General features: G+C 41.5%; 1 long non-coding RNA gene across 1 annotated transcript; it reads right to left on the bottom strand.

Moving 5' to 3' along the window:
• Nucleotides 1–230: 230 nt before the first annotated feature.
• Nucleotides 231–1,515, bottom strand: LOC148222545 (uncharacterized). Its single transcript, XR_015805623.1, has 3 exons — nt 1,439–1,515; nt 1,258–1,350; nt 231–321 (listed from the first exon to the last, which is right to left on the bottom strand). It is a non-coding gene; the product is annotated as an uncharacterized LOC148222545 (long non-coding RNA).
• Between the last annotated feature and the right edge of the window lie 22,531 nt (nt 1,516–24,046).

Genomic DNA, 24,046 nt, shown 5'->3' with positions numbered 1-24,046 from the left:
CTTTCGTCATACAGAGAAATTAAGAACAGATAAAGTGATAACAAGTTCTTGTTCCTTGTGTGGAGAGGAAAAGACTAATTCTTGACAGGTGTATAAAACACTACCTATCCAGGTAGGAAATGTACCTATTTAAAGAGTTAAAATTTAACCTATACTGAGGTTTTAAGAAAATCTGTAAGGTGGAAGGTAAAGGTTTGAATATGAATAGAACCAAAAGGAAAATTTGGGTTGTTAGGATCCTTTGCTCACAGAGGCCAAGTTCTAGGATACAGGATTTGGAGCTGCAGTCATCAGGGCCCAGGTGTCCTAATAGCTTAACAGCTGTTGAAAGAAAGACAAAATAATTATGAAATAGAAGAAAATAGAAAATAATAAATATATGTGGTTTTCCTTCTATTTTCTATGCACTTGGGTCTAATTTTTGGCAGCAGCATTGTCTATATTTGGGCAGTATCAGAAAGTTATATCTTTGGACTGATCACAACTGCAGCTTTCGCCTCTTCAAGGAATTGCTCTAATTTAGAAGGTAAAGATAATTTGGGCATAGTGAAATATATGTACCCATTACTTTTTTCCCCTGAGAGTGGTAATGTTACTTTGACGGGAAAATTCTTTTGAAGTTCCTTGTAAAAGATGATTTTCGAGAACTGATTATAATGGGAGAGAGTAAGGAAAATTAATTGCATGTTTCTCAGTGTTAATTTCCATTGCAGCTTGTGAGAATAATCAATTTGCTCTTATCTGTTGATCCATAAGAACAGACATTTTCCTAACTTGTGACCTGTTGTCTTCTCAGGGGAAACTGAGCTCATGCCTGTGCTGCTGTAAATGGACTTAACTGCATGCAGTGCGGAGGAGCTTCTAAGGGCAAGAGTTTTGCCCAACTCTCTGTTAATACATTGTAGATATAAACATCCTGATAATGTTAAAAAATCTGTTTTCCCAGGATGGCTTGTTTGTTTGGTTAAGTACTGTTCCGGCCAGCTGCAGTTTTCACTTTTTTTAATATACTGTTTGTTTTCTTTGCACTAGATCTTTAAATTTGCTTCAGAATTTTGGCTTAGTATGGTCCTTGTCTTTAACTTCAAGTCTCACAACATAAATCCTGTTTTTATCTCCCTATTGCACTTTGAGATCTGCATAGTTAAATGGAATGAGGAAATTAAATGTCAGCACGAAGAGCTGTATTGACCTTTCCACTTCCTTTTTTCTTTCTGAAAAACTGTTTTCAACATGTTGTTCATCCACAGCACCTACCTCCAGCAGATTCTCTGTGCTTGATTATTGACCAGTTGATGTTTCTGCAATGAAATCTTCATGCTTGCAAGGCAGTGCAAAATTAATTAGTATCTATGAAAGAAGGAAATAGAGCTGTTAAAGAAATATTTTTAAAACTCTTGAGGAATCTGTATTCTACGCGTTGGAAAGGAAAACCTACCTGAACCCAAGTGTAATTTCAAGGAATGAAACAGTGTGAAGTGGAGTTTGACGTTCCGAAGCCAATGCCTGTGACAGGGCTATCTAACAAGAAGCCTAGAGACACAGGACAAAGGGTGACGGCTTTAACATGACACATGGTTCAGATTAGATTTTAGGGAGAAATTGTTCCCTGTGAGGGTGGTGAGGCCTTGGCACAGGGCGTCCAGAGAAGCTGAGGCTGCCCCATTGCTGGGAGTGCTCAAGGCCAGGTTGGACAAGGCTCTGAGCAGCCTGGGAAAGTGGAAGGTGTCCCTCCCCATGGCAAGGGCTCAGAATGAGACGGGCTTTAAGGTCCTTCCAATCCAAACCATTCTGTAATTCTACACATTGATGGACATCCCCATTCTCAGTAGCTGTAGGAGAAAGAAGAGAATTGAAACATTTTCCTCTTAGTCCCTTGTAATGGTGAGCAAGGTTTTTCAGGGAAATTTCAAGTGCATAGAAATTTTTATTGCTTTATCCTCCTTCCTCTGGGTGTTCCCGATGCCACAATGGGTTTAATATAAGGATTTAAACTTAGATTCAAATACAACATAATACATCCTAACTCTCAGAATTACTTTCTTCCTTGAAGTCATGGTAATTTTTTTTTTTTTGAGAGACAAATAGCATAATTTGAATTCCAGTGTGTTACACACTGAAATAATGCTGCACGGTAGATTAGTCCTATATGCATTTAACAAAGTTGTCACATATCACACATCCTGGAGAAGAGGCTATAATGAGAAGGTTGCAGATGGTAGCTTATTAAAATATATTCTTTATCAAGCCTGGCTAGCCAATGAAACTGAGCCAAGCAATGTGCTCTCAGGGATTTACCTTCAAAAGTACAAAGTAATGAGACAAAAGAGGTGATACCTGCCTCTTGAAAAGAAAGACACAGGATTTTTGTAAACTCATGCCCTCCCTGGGTAACACATACAGACCCTGTGAAATTATTGTAAGTGAAATTATAATAAATGGAACAACACATCACTGATATTGGAGCATCTGCTTTTTGTGTGCCCTGTGCTGGGCAGAACCCAGGCCAGAGCAGTCAGTTCTTATTGTGCTGTGTAACCTGCAGAAAGAACCTGAGGGAGAGAATCCTGACTAAGAGGCCTGAGGAAAAGAGGACTGAATCAAGTAATCAGGAGAATATATATATATATATATATATATATATATATATATATGGGGTTTTTTATAAGGGTTTAATCTGGCTTTATGATAACAAAAATGAAGAGTGGTCTTTCCATTCCTTTTCTTGGAATTAAACATTGAACATGTAATGATAATTTGCTAGATAAAAGTCTATCCTGAAAATGCTTTTCACTAAAACACTGAGGAAGTGTCCTCAGCTTTCCATTTCTGTCTATCCAGGGAAGGAAATTGAAATAAGGGGAATGTGATTCTGTAACAATACCATCACAATATAAAAGACATGTGGTAGGGTGGTTTCCCTGATGTATTAAATTAATTGACAAATAGGTGTGAGTGAAACTTTCAATGTAAAAGTTATATGGACTTGCCAGAGGCAATGTACCTTTTCCAAATTTTAAAGGCTCCGATTAGCTCTGGTCCTTGTGCAGATCGAGACAATGAACGATGCAAATACCTTCTTATTTGTCTGTAATTGCTCTGTAAACCTTAGCAAAAGTTTCTTCCTTCTGCAGTGCTGAGATCATGAATGGTGAGACTTTCTGGAATGTGTGAAAGAAAGAAGTGCCATCACTCTGCCCCCCTTCCATGCTGTGAGAAGGACACTGCAGCATTGCAGAGGTTACAGCACCCCAAAGTCCAACTGTAGTAGCAGGAGTCTGTTTTTCCTTGCTTTTCTGCCTCCTCCTCCCTGTCTGTGTCTGAGAAATAAGAATTGAGTAAACTTTCACTTAGCTGAGTAGATGAGCTCATGGTTTTCCAGTGTTTGTGTGTTGGTTGTCTTTGTCCTCCAACAGGTTCCCAGAGATTTCAGAGGGTACTGGTCTAAGCAGACAGGGCAAATTCTGTCGCTTCTGAGGTTAAGAAAATGTTAATTATTGCATTAACACCCCACTGAGTTTTATTGGCCCACTTTCAGCTTTGTATTGATGGGGTGTCCCTAAGGGCTGTCTGTCTCAAAGGCCCTAAATCCTGTGGTGCTCGGGACACAAAAGCCCAATAATGTTGTCTTCAGAAGACCATTTTCTGGTGCTGTGGTAAATACCACAGGTGCCTCTGTTTGTCAAATACATTTATTTGTAGGGAAAAGAAGTACTTTAAGAGATGACAAACAACAAATTTGTGAGCAGAATTATCTGGTTAACCTTCTAAAGAAATTCCATGTGGAACATAAAATATGCCTGTAGCTGAGCAAAATTCCTGGTGAGTTTGTGGATACACAGTAATCTAATCTGGAGCTTTCTGTAGTCCCTGAAGTTTCCTGAGGTGTGCAGCACATTGGTCTATTGTGTTTAATTAAGAATAAACTAAGCTGAGAGGGCTTTTTTATTGTTTTATCTACTTTTAATCTGTTCACTTGAGTCAAATGGATGTTTGTCTGGATAAACTTGTGGTGATTTGATTTCTAGTTTTATAGGAAAGCTGTGACTTGAATGAGGCCTCATCTGAAATTTACTCCTCAGTGACTAATTGGCTAACTATTTGATGATATAAGATCTGTACAAGATAAGATCACCAGCACTTTTACCAAATTCCTCCATACTGTGATGGACTCATCCACTTCTAAACCCCTAGCACAGTGTCCTTTAGGATCAGTTCATGGATGTGCAGAAAATGAAGAACTTGATTCTGCTTGACTCAGAGACATTGCCCCATGATTTATTCTCCAGATAGATTTCCACCAGTGTAAGGGTCGGTCCGAAGTTCCCCTCGATTTTGCCTCCCGACTGTCGCAAGGAGACCTCGAGGACCCCCACCCAGGCTGACTCCCAACAATGGTTTCCTGGCCTGGCCAAGGTGGATGCTCGTGACTGTGTGCTGGTGTATTGTGTTCACTGGACTGTGCTGTTGTGGCACCAACCAGAGGTTGTGTTGTACCGAGGACTGCTTGTCCGTACCTGTCTCCTGCAGCACCACACAATGGTCCATAAATCTTCCCACCTCTTGGCCAGAGGCCACTCACTTTGGAGAAGGACTGTAAAGAGCGACCCTCTGGGAAAGACCCTTTGAGATCTCTCCACTGATAAAGACCCCCTGGAGAAGACCCCTGAGATCTCCCCACGGATGAAGACTCGTCTATCGGATGACCTGTGAGGACGCCCGTCTCGTCTGTTGGTAGCTATTCTCCCATCCCTTCCTTTCCTTCCCCTTTCCCTATACTTTATTTCCTATACCTCTCCCCTTTACCGTAACTGAATTGTTGGCATTTGATGAAATGCATTGCTGTTGTTGAATAAACTGATTTTCTGCTGTTGAATAAATTGATTTTGTCCCCTGCATTTTGCCTGTTTGCACCTTTAAGATCAAAAGAACCATCACGACCCCCGCTCTGCAGTAATAGCGGATCGTGACACACCAGTGATGAGAAGAATGAAAAATATCATTCCCTAAAATTAATTTTTAAAATGTGGCAGGTAGAGATAACTTGTACTGCAGAGTTTTCAAAAGAATTCCCTAAACTATTTTCTTGACCACTTGTCTACTTCTGAATAAATCTTGGAAAGATTAGGAAGATATAACTGCCCAAAAGAATGTTACGCAAGAGTTATTATTTTAAAAGAAGGTCACCCAAGCACTTATAAATATATATATCAACAGTGGTGAATAATGGAAAAACTTAGATCTTACAATAATTATTACCTTTTCCATTTCAAATTTCCAAATATCATCCTGGTAAGTTTTTAACAAGACTCACCTACATTTGTTTGGCATTTCTGTTAGGAAGACCCTTTTTAGATGTCTTATTTTAGTTCCATTTGAGTTGCTCATTGGAAATATTTTTTCCAAGATTGTAGATATTCATAAAGAAGTCAGGCAATAAGAGAGGCTTTATCTGGCAGACAGTAATTTTAAATATCAGATAAACTTCTCAGGTCAGGTTTGATTTTACTGCTGAAGAGGCTGAAACTCCTGGCACAGAGGTTATAATACAGGCAAAAAGTTGTCAGGATCTCAAAAGAGCAGCACACTGTGGTGGTCTACAGCTGGCCTGAAGGTCTCACAGTTATAATTAATATCCATTTTATAACTGAAAGGTAAATAGTTATGTTAGTACCTTGATTATGTAAGCTGGCCAGTATAGACAATTGCAGAGCAGGCCTAGACCATTGGGGACAAGAGCTGCTATTGGCTGGTTGACTGAGTGACAGCTGGTTCAGCCAATGGGATTTGACCATGTCATCCTCTCACGTATATAAGCAGAACTGTACTTACAAAGTTGGCGGCTGTGCACGAGCCCAGCGAGCCTTGTCACATGTCTGCCTCTCAAACCGCGACAGCGCACAAATTCAAAGAAATCACTAGTGAGCTGTTGGATACCAAGAGGTTCTCTGTGGCTGACAAAACTCTTAAGCCACACCTTCTGAAAGCTTGGAAAATATTCCCATTCCTACACTCTTGCTGCTGATCCCTGTTTGAGACTGTGAGTAGGACACTGGGCAGAGCTTTCATCCCACCTCACTGTTCTTACATTTTGGAATCATCCAGGTCACTGGGAGCTGTAACCCTGCCTGAATGTGACCATCTAGCTCACCTGTTGTGCACTGAGTCCAGAGTGCTGAGAATCCATGACAAAATCCCACTGCCTCTTTAGTCTAAAAGGCATTCTTGGAGGCTGAATTCTGCATTGTTAGTTTGTATTGTCTCATGGCATTCAAAAAACTGCTTTGAAAAGTTGGTTTCTGGATGGTTGGGTTTTCTTATGACCCCACTATGGCTTCTCACCTTCAGATAAACTGTTGGGAGAGCAAGAGTTAACCCATTCAGAGCTGTCTGTGCAAATCAGGTATGTATTTAGTAACGTTAAAATGAAGAAATAATACTTTCTGTGCAGGCTTTCTGATGAAAAGCTGAGCATTTCAAAGGGTGAAATTGCCAGAAAATACAATGTCATTTCTGCTCAGTGTGTGAGCTGGGGAAAGGTAATCATAAGGAAGTCACTGGTGTGTCTAAATGTTTTTGAAAATTGAAGCTTTGAGGCTCTTTTTTTTTAATTATTAAAAAAAAAAAGTTGAAACCTTTTCCCTTCAGCTTATGAGTCTTGTGAGATATTCATATTGCATTTGAGTTACAGTAGAATTGTAGAATTAATGGTTTCATCTTAGATTTACTATGATTTACCATGATTCCTGCCATGAGCTGCTAAAAGCAAGCAATGTAAATATCTCATGGTAACTAATGCATTAATAAATGCAGGGTCACATCCTGGAGGTTTTTATTTGCAGACCAAAATCCTAGACTTTATAGTCTGTCTTAGTTACTATTGTGAAGAAGAGGGGAAAAGGTGCAATGAACTCTGATGCATGGCTGTAAGAGCTCTTGACAATTGAGATTTTTCTCTGAAGTGTTGTTTAACATATGTATAGTAAAAGAAATGCAGGGGAAGGAACCAAATTTTCTTATGAATTTTTAAAGCATTTTGTATCTAGCAAAATAATGAAATGATTGAAATACAAACTCTCTGCAGCCAAGGAAGCAAAATATTCCTGTTTTACAAAGCAAGAACTCATGCCAGGAAAAAGAAGCAAAACTATTTCCTGGGTATTTGAGCTATGGGTGGTCTATATGGGTATGGTAGTTGGGCTGGTCAAACTGCTCTGGTCATTTCTCTTGTTGAGTCACTAGCTGGAACAAGTTTTCAAGCTAGTAGGTGACCTTCCTGTGACATGCACATCATAGTAGATGTTCTTTTAAAGAACATTTAAAATTCTCCTTCTCTTTCTGAAGCTGTAATGTTCTTTACTGGATGAAACAAGCAATTGTTGTCCTGTGCGCTCTCTCTAATATTGGACAGCGTTGGAATCAGTTTTATCCCTGAAAAGTATTTGCAATATGTAACATAATCACTGTTGATTTAAATTTTGTATGACACCAACTGCTTAAGTGAATGCAGTAATTTCTGCTTAAGTGAATGCAGTAATTTCTGAACAGTTTTGTGTCATGGGACTTGGGAAGTTTTCTCTCTGCTCTCAGAAGTTTACACTTTTCAGGCAGGCTGTTACTTTATCATTGCTTTGCTGTCACTTGGATGGATATTGAGAACTTCTTTCTCTTACATATGTTAACTTTCCTGGAAATGCTAGTGAGAGTTTGAGGTCTTCAGTAACACAACAGAGAAGTTAATGTTTAATTTTTCTATGTAAATTAATCCTCTCTGATCTCCAGTAATTTTGTTTGCCTTTTACTATCTAGACTTTATCATTCTGAATTTTGTTCCAGTTCCATTTCAGATTCTGTTTTCTATGGCAGAAGCAACCAGCCAAAACCTTACATTTATGGGCATGTTCCATGTATTTTTAATTTTTTAAATTTGCTAATATCTAGTCCTTTTTTCTATTTGTTTGAGTTCTGCTTATATTTTCAAACTACATTATCCAGATGCTTTTAACTTAAGATGCATTGGGGAGACTAAGAGTTGTGATTTTCCATTTATTTAAAAAGAGACATTGTTCAAACCACTTTATGAGTACCTTTTTCATTTTTGTTCTCTCTTCTAATTGTGTTCACAGAACCTCCATGTTTTTAGAATGTATTTCTCAGCAGCATTATACCATAGCATTACAGTCCAAAACAGAACAGGTTTAACAGGCTGGTTTGATGTATTTACTTCTCTAATTTATTTTCTTAAAATGCTGTGACTTAAAACAATACCTGTAGTTAGTCTTGATTTCATCATGTAACAAAGAGGAATCACCATCTCAGAATATTTTCTTTCAAATTTTTATTATTTGCTTCAGCCCAACTGTTTTCTTGGCTTTGGAGGAGGTAGTTTGACAGCCACCTTTATTCTGTAATATTTTGTTCAGCAGGGTTGGTTACAGATATTCCAAAAGACAAACTGGGAAATTAAATGATGGCTCATCTAATATTCGATTACAGATATGTCTTTCATTTGTTCACTTTGGCCACCTGCCCAGCACAAATAGATGCTTATTGTTCCCTAAATAAATTATGTTGGTTCTAAAACTTCTCTGCAATTTGATACAAGAGTTCTGTGTTTATTTGCTGGCACAGGCTTCTCTGTTGAATATAAAAATATTCAACCTTCTGTGGTTTGGCTTCTGTTCTACTCATTACCTTGAAAAGTAATTATGCAAATATCACATTGCATTAAATACAGACAGGTTTTTACTTATTTATAAACATCTCAACATTTCCATTTCTGGGCATGCAGCTGAGAAAGTCTGCTTGGAGTGAGAGATGGTGCTGCCTCCCCATCCATTGCTGCAATTGATCAGCAAGCAGGAGAAAAGGAAAATTGTTCTATTCTTTCCTTACCTGCTTATTGAAAGGAAGAGTGCAGTAAATTGGGCTTTAGACACCATGTCACTAGGGGATTACACTGTGCTCAGTTCAGTGCCTGCCTAGTGCATGTAAAGAGCACATTTCTTTTTTTTCTCCCACAAAAATAAAGAGGCAACCCCGGAGAAAAAAGCAAAAAGCTGAGATAGAGATGTTTGAAATGTAATTTGTTCAAAAAGAAATGTAGACTTCCAGCAGCTTCCCAGTAATTAACAAAAATCCTAGAGCTTGTGGCTTTGGAATGATTCTGATCTCTCAGTGATATTGATAAAATGTTGCCCCATCTCAGTGATCTGAGTCGTGGTTTACATGAAGGGGGAATTGGGAGCTTGGTTTGGCTGTTGCACAGAGCTGTGCACACAAATGGGCACTGCTGAGTCCAGAAGGCTGCCATTCCCATGGATGGCCAGGGGCTGCACAGGGATTTTATCCACCTGATCCAAATCACAGTCTTACCCAGCTATAGAGAACTAAAAGGGGCACCAGATGGGTGAGTATCTGGGGAGCTACAGACCACCACCAAAATCTCACATGTCCTGAAAAAAATGGAAAATATTGTTGTCTGGGGAAAGGGTTTTAAAAACCATGAGTATTGAAGGAATAATTGAACTCCATGGATAGCTAATATTTAGATTTCTGCAAAAATCTAGCAAAAGTTTTAGAATGCAGGTGTGATGATCAGGTCCCTCTAAATATCTTTTTAAAAGGCTTCTCAAAATCAGACAATGCTGTAATTGTTTAATGGGTTGGAAAATGCAAGTTTTTTTAATAGCCTTTACTCCTATCTAGAGACTCAGCTGAAAGACAATGTTGTCAAGGAAAGGCTGCACAGAGGTCTTGGCATGAACTGAACATTAATTGAAGCATCACTAATATCCCACGGACTAGCACAAGACAGAGAACTTGGCACTCTCAGAGTTCAAATTTCAGCTTTGCTGCCCTTTTTTTTGGACTGTTCTGCCACGTTTGCCATCCACAAAGTGAGTAGAATATCACTACCTTGCAGCAAAGCTAAAGCAGAGCTTCAGAAATGAAAGGTGCAATAGAAAAATCATATATTATTAATAAATATGCCTACATTTTTTTGCCTTAGGGAAGGTAGTAGGAGGTCCATGATTTCATGGGCAGTATTCATACTATGTGATTTTCCCCAAATGGATTTGTTCTGTGCTGAAGGTAATACACAAACATCCCATTTAAAAGAGCTGGCAGTGACCCTATTTCCATTCCCATCTAAATGCTCTACTTGATTGGGAAAAAAGGAAATCCACCCTCTAAGAGTTATCTGCAACTTACATCTGAAACAACTTCTTTTCTTGCTTTAACAGTAAAGGACAGTGACATCTATATTGTATATGCGAGAACACCGGCTTTTAATGTTGGTCTCTGAACTGTAACTAACTGAATTTTCCAAAATTTAGCAATTGAACTTGTATTGATGGGTTAATGTGTGATTGGGAGTTAGTTAGTCAGGTCTTAGTATCGTTTATTGTAACAGCTCCTTTGAGCTTCTTTGATCAAAGTCTGTTCTGCCCAGAGAAATTTTAATTCACTGATCCAGAGCCCTACAGGCCATAATGGCTGTGTCATTATATGTAACCATTTACATGATGGCCCATAATATGTTCTTTTGAATGGTTATAAGCTATTGTGTCCACTGGATTTTCATGCATAAGTACTAAATTTGTGTGGTGAATAGCGTAACCTGAACCTTTAATGGCTGTTATTTATTCCCTTTGTCTTTCCAGTTTAAGTAATGGTAATGCTTTTTTTACTGTGCATGTTTAATTTTGGGGAATTGAAAGGCTTTTGAATTTGATCATTAGAAATAATGGATCTTGTGATGCTTGTCTGACTTTTGCAACACATTTGTGAATACATGTAGAGTTTTTTGATGAAGGAAAAGTGGGAGAGTAAGAAAAACAAAATGCCTGTCTTGTGTACCACATGCCAATACTTGGACACTCTTTTTCATTTTCGCGTAATACTGAAGTTAATAGCACCTTGTGCATATATCATTCTCCAGAACATATTGCTTTTTCTTACATTCTGTGTGAATTGTGCTTTTCTACTTCTCTTGGACAACATTGTCTTCTGCCTCATATAATTCCCGTGAATTAAGAAATAGTAGAATTTACAGTACTCATTTTTTCCTAATTTTCATGAGCCTTACTGTTCATCCTTCATTCAGCATTTTGCCTGTAGTGAAATGACCACCCTTGACTTATGTTTCTAGCTGCAGAATTATTTTGCTATCTTCTCTTGAAAAAGGGTAGAATTGGTGATATTCAAATTCCACAAGTGAGCATGAGTTTTGGCTGTTAGGGAGGCACACTAGAGGCAGCAGCCAGACCAGACCAGACCAGAGATGGGGATTTGCTCTCAAGGTCAGCCTCTGGTAAGAACAAACCCCTGTTAGGCTTTATGGCTTGTCCATTGCTCTAAAGCTGGATAAGGAGTATATTATACTGAGGGCCAGAAGCCTTTAGCCCCAGATAAAAAAGTAGATGATAAATTACTACAAATTCTCTTCTACCACTTTCTGCTTATAGATACAAGGAATGTAATCTGATTCATTGATGAGGGCACTCTATTGATGTTGAGAGGAATGTTGAATTTGTCTTTACAAATGAGTTGTGGATCAGCCTGTAGATAAGGCTAGCACTGAGAGATAAAAGAAACAATGGGATGGATTCCACTGATTGATGAATGGAAAGAGATATTTGCCTTTACAAACAAACTGTAGGGCTGCTGATAAATGAAATTGGATATCGAAAGATGAAAGAAGCAACGGGGGGAAAACTATGAATTCTGTAAGAATTAAAAATTCAAAGGAAGGGTTATACATTAGAGGGGAATTTCAGGTATCAGGCGTTCCGGGAAGTCTGTGCCTCTCAAGTACCTAAGCCAATGGGGAAAGAGAGAGGGAAATGCGGCTGGGAAAATAGGATAAAAAGGAGGCTGCGTCCTCCAAAAATTTGAGAGATCCCAGGGGAATGTCCCATGGCCTCTCCCTTTATTCGAATAAAGCAAAAGGACTCCTCTGTCTCCTTTTTGGACATAAACCTCTGGTGCTTGTGGATTAATTTTCCTGACAATCACATAGTATGAATCTACATTTTACTGTCATTCAAACTGTCTTTGACTTCAGAACTATTTGTAACTACTGTACACTACAAAAACTACAACTATTATGATTGACTGGGAATGAGAAATACTGTATTTAATGCAGAGGTAAAGCTAGGAGTATACAGTGCCAAAGGAAAGGATTTCTTAATATAATTTCGTGTATTTCTTCATTAGCAAACTGAACTGAGATCATATAGTAATACAATTAGCACCAGAAATATATAGATAAGAGCTGTCTAGAATAATTTTTTAAAAATCATTTAAATGAACCTAATATTTTCAAAATATCAGGGCCTAATAACATTCACTCAAGGAATATAGACAAATACTTGAAGCATTCACAGTGAGTTTGTTCTTTTTTGAGAACACATGAAAAATGTTGGGAAAGGTACAGGACTAGATGAAATTTAATATTACACAATTTAAAAGAAAACCTAAAAAAATCTCATTTTGATTGAGACATGTCCCACAGAGCATGGGCTTTGTAATGCTCATGTGAGAGAGAAATCACAGCATTGCAGAACCCTCAAAGGCATTAAGTGAATCTCTACAAGATGCTTAAGAGGATCTATTTTTCATGGATATTAAGGAACTACAACAGCACACTGTTACCACAGTCTGCATGAATACTGGTACTAGGGTCTGAATGTATTGGTTTTTTCAACATATTTCTTACTCCTGCTGTATGAAGCCTTGTTTTTTTGTGTATTAGTGTTACAAGGTGAGTCCTGTCATTGTTTGGAACCTAAAAAAGTTATGAAAAAAGCTACAAAAGCATTTTACAGAATGACTGGAAGTACTGGCTGTGTATTATGTGTCTCTCCCTGATTCACCTCCAATCCTTCTGGACTTTGTCCTTATCCTGTTGGTCACACACGTCCTTTGCCTGATGTGTTTTGGTTGCTGGGTTGGCTCACTTTTGGATCCCCCGGACTCTTTTTGAACTTGCTTATTCTCAGAGTAAGGGTCTTCATCTCGTCAAGGTGAGACGTGACTGTGCTGCTATTCAGACCACAGAGGAGAAACCAGCTCAAAGCAAGCACTGCAGCAGTGCTAGCAAGAACAAATGTAGCAGCTGCAAACCAATAAATTTAAAATTTAGGGCCATGTTGCATTAAAAGGTGCTGTACTGCATATTAAACAACTGTCTCTGGCTACAAACCAACCAAACTACTTTTAATTGTTTTGTTTTGTTTTTAATTCTATTACAAAACTGGACATTAATAGAACTGTGCTTGTTGATGCCAAATCTTTGTCATGGTCAGTAGTGATGAGGCACTTGCTCGCCTTCAGACTGGTGTACCTGCTTTCCCAACCCTAAGATTGAGCTCCAGCCCCACTTTTTAGTCCTGTTTTCATTTTTGTGTTGGTTCTCTGCTGGACATCCTGACTCCCTTCCTGATTAGCCTGGCTCCGAGCAATAATGAACTTATTAGGAGGCCCAACTGAGAAGTGAAATATGCACTAATAACTTGGCTCTACTTAAAAGGAAAAAAAAAAAAAGAAAAAAAAAAGAAAATACTCATTTTATCACTTGCACTCCCTAGGGGAGGAAAGGAATGAATGCCCACAAATGGCACACGAATGAAGTGGGTAGAGGTGAGAGTAAAGGCTTTTTGGAATAAGCAGTAGAAAGCACAAGGAATTAAAGCCGTGGTAAGCAGAAGCTCCCTGTAAACAAGGAAATGAAGATTTTCCCTCACCCTAGAAGTTCTTCCTTCTCACCAGCTCAGACGGTTTATCACGTGTGTAAAAGAAAAATAAAATAAGTTGGTTTTAGAAGAACATGTGAAGAGGGAAAGAACACTTCCCAGCAAGGAAATCAACAAATGTAAAGACTTCATCTGTAATTAAAATCTGAGGATAATGCTTGCTGCTCCCCTGTGGAGAGGATGAATATACCTGCCTGCATGCACTGCACAGCTGAAAAAGCTTCTTGAGAAAAGTTGTTTGCTGTGAGTCTAAGTCTGCAGTTGAATTAGGGCTGAAACTATTGTGTCACAAACAGTAAACTTTCAATTTTACTTACGATTTTGCTGCTCCGGGATTTTTCTTCTCTTTATACCCCTATGCCTGCTCTGTATTTCCTCTTGTGCATTCATCCTGACTGGACAAAGGTGCCTACCAATCTCTTTATCATTCTCCTCCTCAGGTGGACAGAGAGATAGAGAGAAAATAAGAAAGGCTCGTGGGCTGAGATAAGAACAAAGAGACATCACTCAGAAGTTAAAAGATCTTCCCCTCACCCCTCCCTTCTTCCTGGGCTCAGCTTTACTCCCAATTTCTTTTGATTTTCAATTTCTTCCCCTGAGCAGTGTAGGGAGACGGGGAAGGTGGGTTGAAGTCAGTTTATCCCACATCTCTCTCCTCCATTCTCCTCACACTCTTCCTCTGTCCCATTATGGGTCCCTCTCTCCACAGGTCCCCTGGTCCTGCCAGGGTCCTGCCAGGATCCCACCTTCCATGGTGGTCATAGCCTCCTCTGAGGAGAACCATAGAATGTCTTGGACCTTAAAAATCATCTCATTCCAAACTCCTTCCATGGACAGGGACACCTTCCATCAGGACAGGCCGCTCACAGCCCCATCCAACCTGGCCCTGAACTCCCCCAGGAATGCAAGCATCCACCTGCTCCAAGTCCTGTACTGGCTGCAAGTGGATCTCTGCTCCTCCCTGTCTGAACCACCAGCTGCCGTAGAATCTCTGCTCTCACTTCTGGAGCAGCTCCTTCCACTTCCTCTTTACCCTGGTGTTTCTCTCACATGCTGTGACTCCTCTCCCCAGCAGGCTTTTTCCCTCCTCCTTGACTATGTTCTCCCAGAGGTGTCCCACCATCACTTGGCCTTGGACAGTGGCAGGTCCATCCTGGAGCCAGCTGGAACCGCCTTCACTGGACACAGGGAAGCCACCTGTACCTCCCCACCACTGAAACCTTGCTACATCTCTTGTATGAGAATGACAGAGAAATATTTGTGTTATTGCAAAAATAAGAGAGGCTTATCTCTACCAGGTTTCTCATCAGTTGTTAGGTAAATGATGCTCGAGTCTGATGAATAGCTTTTCTCACTGGAAATCCCACTTTCTACACCATAACACACAGTCCTTTATTGCTGTTTATTCTGTTCCCTATGTAATGTTTGCACCCGTCTCTGTCTGGTGTTTTGGAAAGACAGAGGCTTGTCTTTAAATGTTCTCTGTCCTACTTTATGTAATACAACAGGAATCATCAAAGTTTCCATTGTCGACAGTTTTTCATTCAATTACTTAACAGAGATTTAGAGAGTTAATGCTTCTACCTAAAGGCTTAGATTCTATACCAACTATTTAAATGATTTTCCCCTAAAGTATTTTCATTACTGCATTACAATAGGGCACCAAAATACATAGTGCTGTTGTAAGTGAAAAATGATGCAGCATTTGTAATCATTTGGCTGCAGATACATGAGCCTGGGAAAGCAGAGTTTCCCCAGGCGTTTGAAAGAAAACAGAAAGGAAAGAATTAATAAACAAAAGTTGCACCTGCTGTTGTTGACATTGCATGTGTGTGAATCAAGAGGTTTTGGTAAAAGCAACAGGTGTTGCCTTCCTTGGACTAATAAGCTGACTCTATCCTTGGGTCAGCGAAGTTTTATAAAAACGTGTGTAGTTCTACAATAAAGAAGCTTCTTCTACCCCCTGAGAGGAAGCCATGTCGCTGGGTTTTCTTTCGTCGCACCTACAGCAATAACAACACTTGGAGGTTCTACTGAGATTGCACTCGGGACTCTACTGACATGAAACCGTGGACCACCCCCTCTGGACGCAGCGGCATGTCAGACTGTTCTCTCCCTCGTTGAAAGAGGTACTGTGTTTTTGTCCTCCCTTGAGAGGATCAGTTTTATTGAACACGACCATAATAGCTCAGGAGCCTAGTGGCTCAGCTCGGAGTGGTGGGCCCCCTAGTCAAGTTACTAGGAGGGAAGACCTCTCTTTAAGGCTGGGGAGCCATCCATCTAAAAAAAAGGAGACTGTCCTGTCTGCTTGGAGAAACGTTGTAGCAGGCATGAAAACTTCGGTTTCTGATGAAGCCCTACGAGCTTTGTTAGCTTTGGTGAGATATAGGGGTTTCTTGGAGGATGTGGAGGTGGCATTTTCCCTGGCAGCATGGAGGATGCTGGGAGACTACTTATGTGATGCCCTGCAGAAGAGGAACGCCTCAGTTTCCTCTCTAACTGGTACATGGATAACTATTAATATGAGTATGATGGGCAGAACCCCACGAAATAGTGAGGCACCGGAAGAAAGTGAATCAGATCCAGTGTCCGAACGGGATGAGGAGGACTCTGCCTGCCAATCTAATACGGTCTGAGACAGCGCGGCAGTTCCTTGATCTGTGACTTCCCCTGGAAACTCGCCGGGGTCAGCTGTCCCCTGCTCACCACCAGCCCCGCCGAGCCTGACAGCCCCCCAGGCATTGTACCTGTCACCCAAGGATTATGTTCTGCCTGTATACCCATCCCCAAATTGTTATAGAAAGCCGATATACCCTTCACCAGCGGCGGTGGAGCAGTCACCCGTGGCAGCAGATAATGGTGCAAACCAACCCCTGCCCTTTGCGCCTCAGAGGGCGACTACCCTTCCCCCACAGCTGCGTGCATCTGGATCCCCCGCGCTGGGCCAGGTACCCGCTGATATCACTGGGGCAGTCACTCCCACTGCTCCTCCAATGCCTGCGGAGGCTGTGCATGTTCTGTTTTTCCCTATGGACACCACCACCCGCGCCGCTGCGGATGCATATAGAGCAGTTGCGGTGGCAGAACGAGTGGCGGCCGCTGTGCAAACTGTGGTATCAGCATTTGGAGCCGCCTACACCAGTCAGCCCGCAGTGGTGCCGTCCCTGCCAGCGCTGCCTGTGAGCCCGCGGCCCCCATTGGCTGCGGGTACCGCGCTGGTCGGCCCAGAGATGCGGGTGCCACTCCCTCCTTCATCCTTGTCATCAGAGCTTGCCCCGCCCCCCAGGGCGGGACAATGGGCCCCCTCCTCTGCGTCTGCAGGGGTAGGGCTGCTTTCTGCTTCGCCACCAACATCACAGCCCGCCTACTGAGAAGCGATGGCCCCTACATCGGCTTCAGCAGGAGCGGTGCTGCCTCTCCTGTCATCTCTGGCACCACATCCTGCCTCACCAGCTGAGGAAGATCTCCCTGCTCATACATCCGTGAGTGGGCCACATCCTGTCGATGCCTGATCGACCTCGACCTGATCTTGAGGGAGGAACATTACTCATTGTAATGATACTGTCCAGATGCAAGGGGAAATTTAGGCTTTTCCTGTGTTTACGGCTGTTCCTGATAAAGGGCAATGTGATAGGCATAAGGTCATAGCCTGCCATGTAGTCCAGGATTTACAGGACAAAGTTGCACAATATGGGCTTGGATCTACACAAGTTATGCAAATTATTAGGGTATTGAATATGGATCTGCTGGCACCATATGATATTAAGCACATAGCCCAAGTGCAGTTTCAGCCTGTTCAATTCAGGGTTTTTGAAGATACTTGGAGACAGATGGCTGAAAAGGCAGCCACAGAGAATATGCTGTGCCCTCAGACAGATCCCAAATGTGCAGTGGGATGCAATGCTCTAATGGGATGGCTTTGTTTTCTCTAATCCTGATGTCCAGGCTACCTGGAATCCTCTGATCCTGCAGCAGAGCCAAACAATAGGTTTTGCAGCAATGTTAAAGACGATAGAGGCAGCAGATCCCAAGCTTAGATATGTAAAGATAATTCAGGGTCCTGGAAAGCCATTCTTACAATTTGTTGAGAAAGTAGCAGTAGCCTTGGAGAAACAGGTTGAGGATGATAATCTGAGAAAGATGTTATGCAAGCAGCTGGTCAGAGACAATGCAAATGTCAATTAAAAAAGATTATACAGGCTTTGCCAGGAGATCCATCATTAACTGACGTGGTTCAGGCACGTGCCAATGTAGGTACCATAGACTCTGACATCTTTACTCTAGCAGCTGCCATGTGGCACCACCATGTAATTTCAGGGCGTGGACAATGAAAACAGAAAAATAATAAGGGCAAAGACAAGCAGAAGCCATAGCAGCAAAAGGCTGAGGGGCCTACTATTCTATATTCCAAGTGCAAAAAACCAGGTCACTTCGCAAATCAATGTAGATCAAAGAAACATGCTAATGGCCAGGGAAATGGACAGATGAGCGCCAAGGGGTACACCACACAGACACAGGCAGTACCTCAGAACCTGGCCCTGGTGCAGGGGTACACCGCACAGATACAGGCAGTACCTCAGAACCCGACACTGACACAAGTTTCCTAAGCCAATGTTCAGACAGTACCCATGAGTCAGCTGGAGTGGAAGTACACACCACAACAGCAGTCACATTAGACTTAACAATGTGCATAAGATTCCTCTGGACACCTTTGGACCTTTGGGCAAGGGGCTGAGTGCACTGCTTGTGGGACGATCTAGTGCTACTCTTCAGGGAATCTTTGTTCTCCCAGGTGTCATAGATGCCAACTTCACAGTCAAATCTCTACTTTTCTACACCTTCTACCCCTGTCACTATCCCAGCAGGAACTTGTATTGCTCAGCTTGTGCCTTTTCATTTATGTGTTCTTAGGGCTGATCAGTGAGATCATAAAGACAGTGGCTTTGGATCTATGGGATCACCACAAGTCTTTTGGACTATGCACATCTCTGATCAGCACCCATAGATGTTGTGTACTCTGGTTTTGCCTGGTGCCAGCCCACCTCAGATTTACCTCAGAGGTCTGATGGATACTGGGGTGGATATAACAATGATCTCCCTTTCTGCCTGGCCTCCCACATGGCTGATAGCCCCACTTGGCCAGGCCATTGAAGGGGTGGGGGGTGCAGCACAGACCTTTGTGAGTCAATGGCCTGTGCTGCTGAAAATTTTTGAAGGACAGCCACAGTTGGACCTACATTACCGCAGCCCCGATCAACCTCTGGGGGTGGGATGTTTTGGTGGCCTGGGGAGTGCAACTTGAAACACATTTTTGATTGGGGCCACTGGAATGAAGGGTGAGAATTATCCCATGATACCTTTACAGTGGTTGACCAATATTCCCATCTGGCAAAATCAGCAGCCCTTAGCGAAAACTAAGTTGCTCACCCTTCATCAATTAGTTCAGGAACAATTACAGCAGAGACACACTGAACCTTTTAATAGTCCCTGGAATACGCCTGTTTGTGTGATTAAGAAAAAGTCAGGGAAATGGAGATTGTTACAGGATCTCAGAAGAATTAATGTGGTGATGGAGAACATGGAGGCATTGCAGCCTGGTATGCCCTCACCTACCATGCTCCCTGCTGGATGGGACATTCTGGTCCTTGATTTGAAGGACTGCTTTTTTACTATTTTTACTATTTTTTACTCTTTTACTATTTTACTATTCCTCTGTGTCCTGATGATAGACCAAAATTTACTTTTACGGTGCCTGAAGTTAACAATTCTGAGCCAGGACAGAGATATCAATGGAGAGTTTTGTCACAGGGCTGTTGTAATATCCCAACTATCTGCCAATGGTATGTGGCTCAGGCCTTGTCTGGAGTCCACAAGCAGTTTCCTGACACGTACTCTTATCATTACATGGAGGACATTTTAATAGCAGCTTCTACTCTGGATGAGTTGCTGAGGAGAGAGCTTCAGCTGCTTGCTGATTTATGCTGTTATGGATTGCAAATGGCCCCAGAAAAGGTCGAGCGGCAACATCCTTAGACATATCTGGGGTTCAAAATCTTGGATCAGACAATTCAGCATCAAGAGGTGCAATTTGCAGATTCTGTTAAGACACTGAATAATGCCCAGAAATTCCTGGGTGTTACCAGTTGGTTACGTCCTTATTTAGGACTGACTACAGCACTGTTTTCTCCTCTTTTCAACATCCTGAAGGGGGACTCTTGTCTGGATTCACCTCGGAGTCTGACCCCTGAGGCGTGGCAAGCGCTGAGGGAGGTGCAGCACGCTCTTTCTATTCGTCAGGTGTATCAAGTAGATCCTTCCATTGATATCACTGTGTTTATCATCAATCCAGATTTACATCCTACAGGTACCATTGGCCAGTGCAATGACAAATTATCTGACCCCTTGTACATTTTTTGCCTCACCAGTTAAAGAAGATGGCAACTACGGTGTTTGAATTGATCACTTGATTGAAAATTAAATGCCGTCAACGATGCTTGCAATTGATGGCAGTGGATCCCACAAAAATTGTTCTTCCTATAGAGAGGGAATTCTTTGAAGGGAGCTTTGCTAACAGCATTCCTTTGCAGAGCGTGCTACAGTGTTTTACAAGACAGATCACTTATCATCTGCCCAGCCATAAGCTATTGCAAATGGCAAAAACAGTCAAGCTGTCTTTGAGACCCAAGAATAGTCGGGTACCAGTGCAAGGTCCTACTGGTCTTCAATGACGGGTCAGGCAAGACAGGAAAAGCCATTGTTACCTGAGAGGATGAGTCTGGCTGGCAAGTGTTGGAAGGCCATGAGACAGGCTATGCTCAAATAATTGAGTTGAAGGCTGTCACAATGGCATTCCAGAGGTTTTCTCAGGTACCCTTGAATTTGGTCACTGACTCCGCTTATGTAGCAGACATAATTCAGTGTTTGGATTGCTCACTTTTGAAGAAAGTTGTCCTGGGGTACAATGCAAAAATGTGTATTCTATCACCATCTGTTAAAATGTGGGAGGGGTGGTGATGCTTATCTCTGTGGGAGATATCCTCTGCTGATGTGCCATCTGATAAGATCGGGGGATGATCATCGTTATCTATTCACAACCCATCCTTCCTCCAGAAGATATATTCCGTTAATGGGCCATTAAGTCCTATTGTGTGACTGATAAGATTACATCATCCCATTGGGAGATGCCCCAGCCAGGGGCAGGAGCCAAACCGTTCCTACCTAGATAAAAAACTGGGGTTTGGGACACGAAGGCAGACCTTTCTACTGGATCCCAGAGGTAAGTCGGACCTTTTCCACATCATCGCTGGATCTTCGGAGGAAAACTGCACCTTCTACAGGAGCACTGCTTCAACTGAATCACATCTGTCATGCAGGAGGACTGCAGCCACCATTTATACGGACTGCTACCAACACCCTGACTGACAGGGTGTCAGGTTGTATTTCTGACTGGGTTGGTGGTTGTTTCTTTTATATTATTGCATGTATTTTATTTTTTCTCTTTTCTCCTATTAAATTGTATTACTGACTTGGAGTCTTGCACTGGTTTTACTTTCAAACCAATACAGAAGTTGACAACACTGTTTTGTTTCGACTGTTGCAGGCCTTGTGGTGCACAATCCAAGCCTGGGTACATCGTATTATATTCTGCACATACGGAGTCACACACATTTACCAGGCTTTCTACTAGAAGGTAATGCCAGGGCTGACAGGTTGGCCAACCCCGCGTGGGTGGCACCTCAGCCTGACAGGATTGCGCAGGCCAGGGCATCGCATGTCTTTTTCCATCAGAATGCACATACTCTGCAGAGACTGTTTCATTTGACAGCAACCGAGGCTCGTGACATTGTCAGTTCTTGTGCTGTCATGGCCTCGCTGCACCTTTGCCAGTGGGGGTGAACCCTAGGAGTTTAAAGGCCCTGCAGCTTTGGCAGACAGATGTTACTCACATCGCTGAGTGTGATAGATTTAAGTATGTGCATGTGTCTATTGACACTTTTTCTTCTGCCATATGGGCGTCTGCTCATACTGGGGAAAAAGGTCACGATGTGATTGCCCATTGGAGAATGGCTTTTGCGATTTTGGGCATACCTTCTGTTGTGAAGACCGACAATGGCCCTGCTTATGTCTCATGAAAGACAAGGCATTTTTTGCAGATGTGGTGAATCTTGCATAACTTTGACACTCCACATTCTCCAACAGGTCAAGCCATTGTTGAACGCACTCATGATACTTTAAAGCGTGTTCTGGACAAAGAGAAAAGGGGAATGGCTGGGGAAACACCACACAGCCAATTGGAAAAAGCTTTGTACACTATCATCATACAGTGCCACAATACTCAAACAATATTGTTATTGTAAATCACTTTGCCTCATTACAGGCGTCAGACGGGACACGCCTGCCTTGAGAGAAGGTCTTTATAAGTGACCTAACCATGAATAAGTGGGAAGCCCCGCATGAACTTATCATTTGGGGTCGCAGAAACACTTACGTCTCAACAGATACTGGGTACACTGGCTACCTGCAAGGTGTGTCCACGCTGACCTGTGACATCAGAGACAGAATGTGGCTGGTTCCCAGCCTTCAAATGCTAATCAACATACCAATCAACAGCCAGATGGTCCCTCTACAAATGGAGAACAAGCAGATCACCAACCAGATGGTCTCTCTACAAGTAGAGGGTGAAGATTCACTTGCTCATGTCAGAACTGTTTTGAAATTCATAAAAGATTTTCAGATAGACAGATTTTGTTAATGTATTAGAGACAGTAAGAGATATTAATCCTATAAAGAACAGTCACTATTGTATTAGAAATATTAATCCTATAGAGAATAGTTACTATTTTATTAGATATAGTATTCTGCAATTTTTTTTTGTCACTCCTACAGCAATAGTGACATTTGGCTTACATTTAGAGGTGATGGTAGTGGTGAGTATAATTAACTGAATTTGCTGTTCATTGTTGGCTGCAGAAAATAGTGTGCAATTATTATCTAATGTGCTCTATGTCTCCCTCACTCCCTGATCCACAGACATTGTAGACTTTACTAGTTATATATTACTCGATGCAAATAGACGTAGTATGCTTTCCATTTAAGAAACTTTATGGAATGAATCCTCTTTTCTTCAAATTAATTGACGTAAGTTGGCCAAAAGGCTTGCACTGCAAACTCCAGTGTATATTATACCTACAAGCAGTTCATTTGCAGAAGATACTCCTTGCTGGGAGAGCATAATGAGTCACTTAAGTCACACCTCTTTACCCCCCCTCCCTCCTTTATCTGAGTAATAAAAATTTCCATGTAGGAAAATGAATTTGCAATTTTGCAAGTAGAATGAAAGTGATCAGTAGCATAGAGTCTGGTATCCACAGGGATCTGTTCTGATACACAAGGAAGTATTTCTAGAACAGCAGTTAAATCACTAACACTGCACTCAATGGTAGTTAGAGTATGTAGAGGAAAATTGCATTTGGCTCTGGGTCTTGGATTTGAAGATCCATGATCACAGTTTTCCTGGTTGCCACTGAATTACTAATGCTGAAAGACAAGGCTTCTTAAAGAATTTGGCTTTTTACGGTTATAATGGTGGGATAGTTTGGGTTTCATTTGATCTCAATACTGTCTAAAATATTTTACTATGAGAGCAATCTGCTCCAAAGCATGATTCCTATGCTGAGATGGGAGAACTGACAGAAGGAACCATATGACAGGATGACATGCTTTTTAGGTTGAAAATAACTGTATCATACAGTGAAAGGCTAAGCTGTTATAAAGCTTTGGGAGTAGAAATAACAGTGTATAGCTGAGGCATGTGAAGAAAGCTTACTCCAATAACAACTGGATTACAAATGAATAAAATATTAAACAGTGGTCAATAATTCCTATATCCTCTCATGGATAACTGAGCTATGGGGAAAAAACCTGCAGCTTGATCTCCAGCCCTCAGCAAGGTCACTTAACCTTGCTGGGCTACAGATTTCCTACATAACTGATTTTAGGATAGGGATTGAAAGTCTTAATTTTTAATAATTTAACCTCTTCAAGTTTCATTTGCCTAAGAAGGCTGTATATATGCAAAGGGTGGTTTGAATAAATTAAGTCATAAATTGCCTTATGCTGAATCCTACTATTTTAAATTTTTTTTTTCTTTAAGCAGTAAATACTAGAAACTGTTCCATTTAATTAGGATGTCAGGCAGTGATCTCAGCTCCTGAGATGCACTTACTGTTTTTCAGGGATCCCCACAGGAGGTAACAGTGGTTTCTGTGGCACTGAAGCAGCCAGCA

This window comes from Sturnus vulgaris, chromosome 10 (genome assembly GCF_052056855.1).
Source record: "Sturnus vulgaris isolate bStuVul1 chromosome 10, bStuVul1.hap1, whole genome shotgun sequence".
NCBI lineage: Eukaryota > Metazoa > Chordata > Aves > Passeriformes > Sturnidae > Sturnus > Sturnus vulgaris.
Note: the sequence above shows the minus strand (reverse complement) of the source record. Positions and strands in the feature narration are given on the sequence as shown.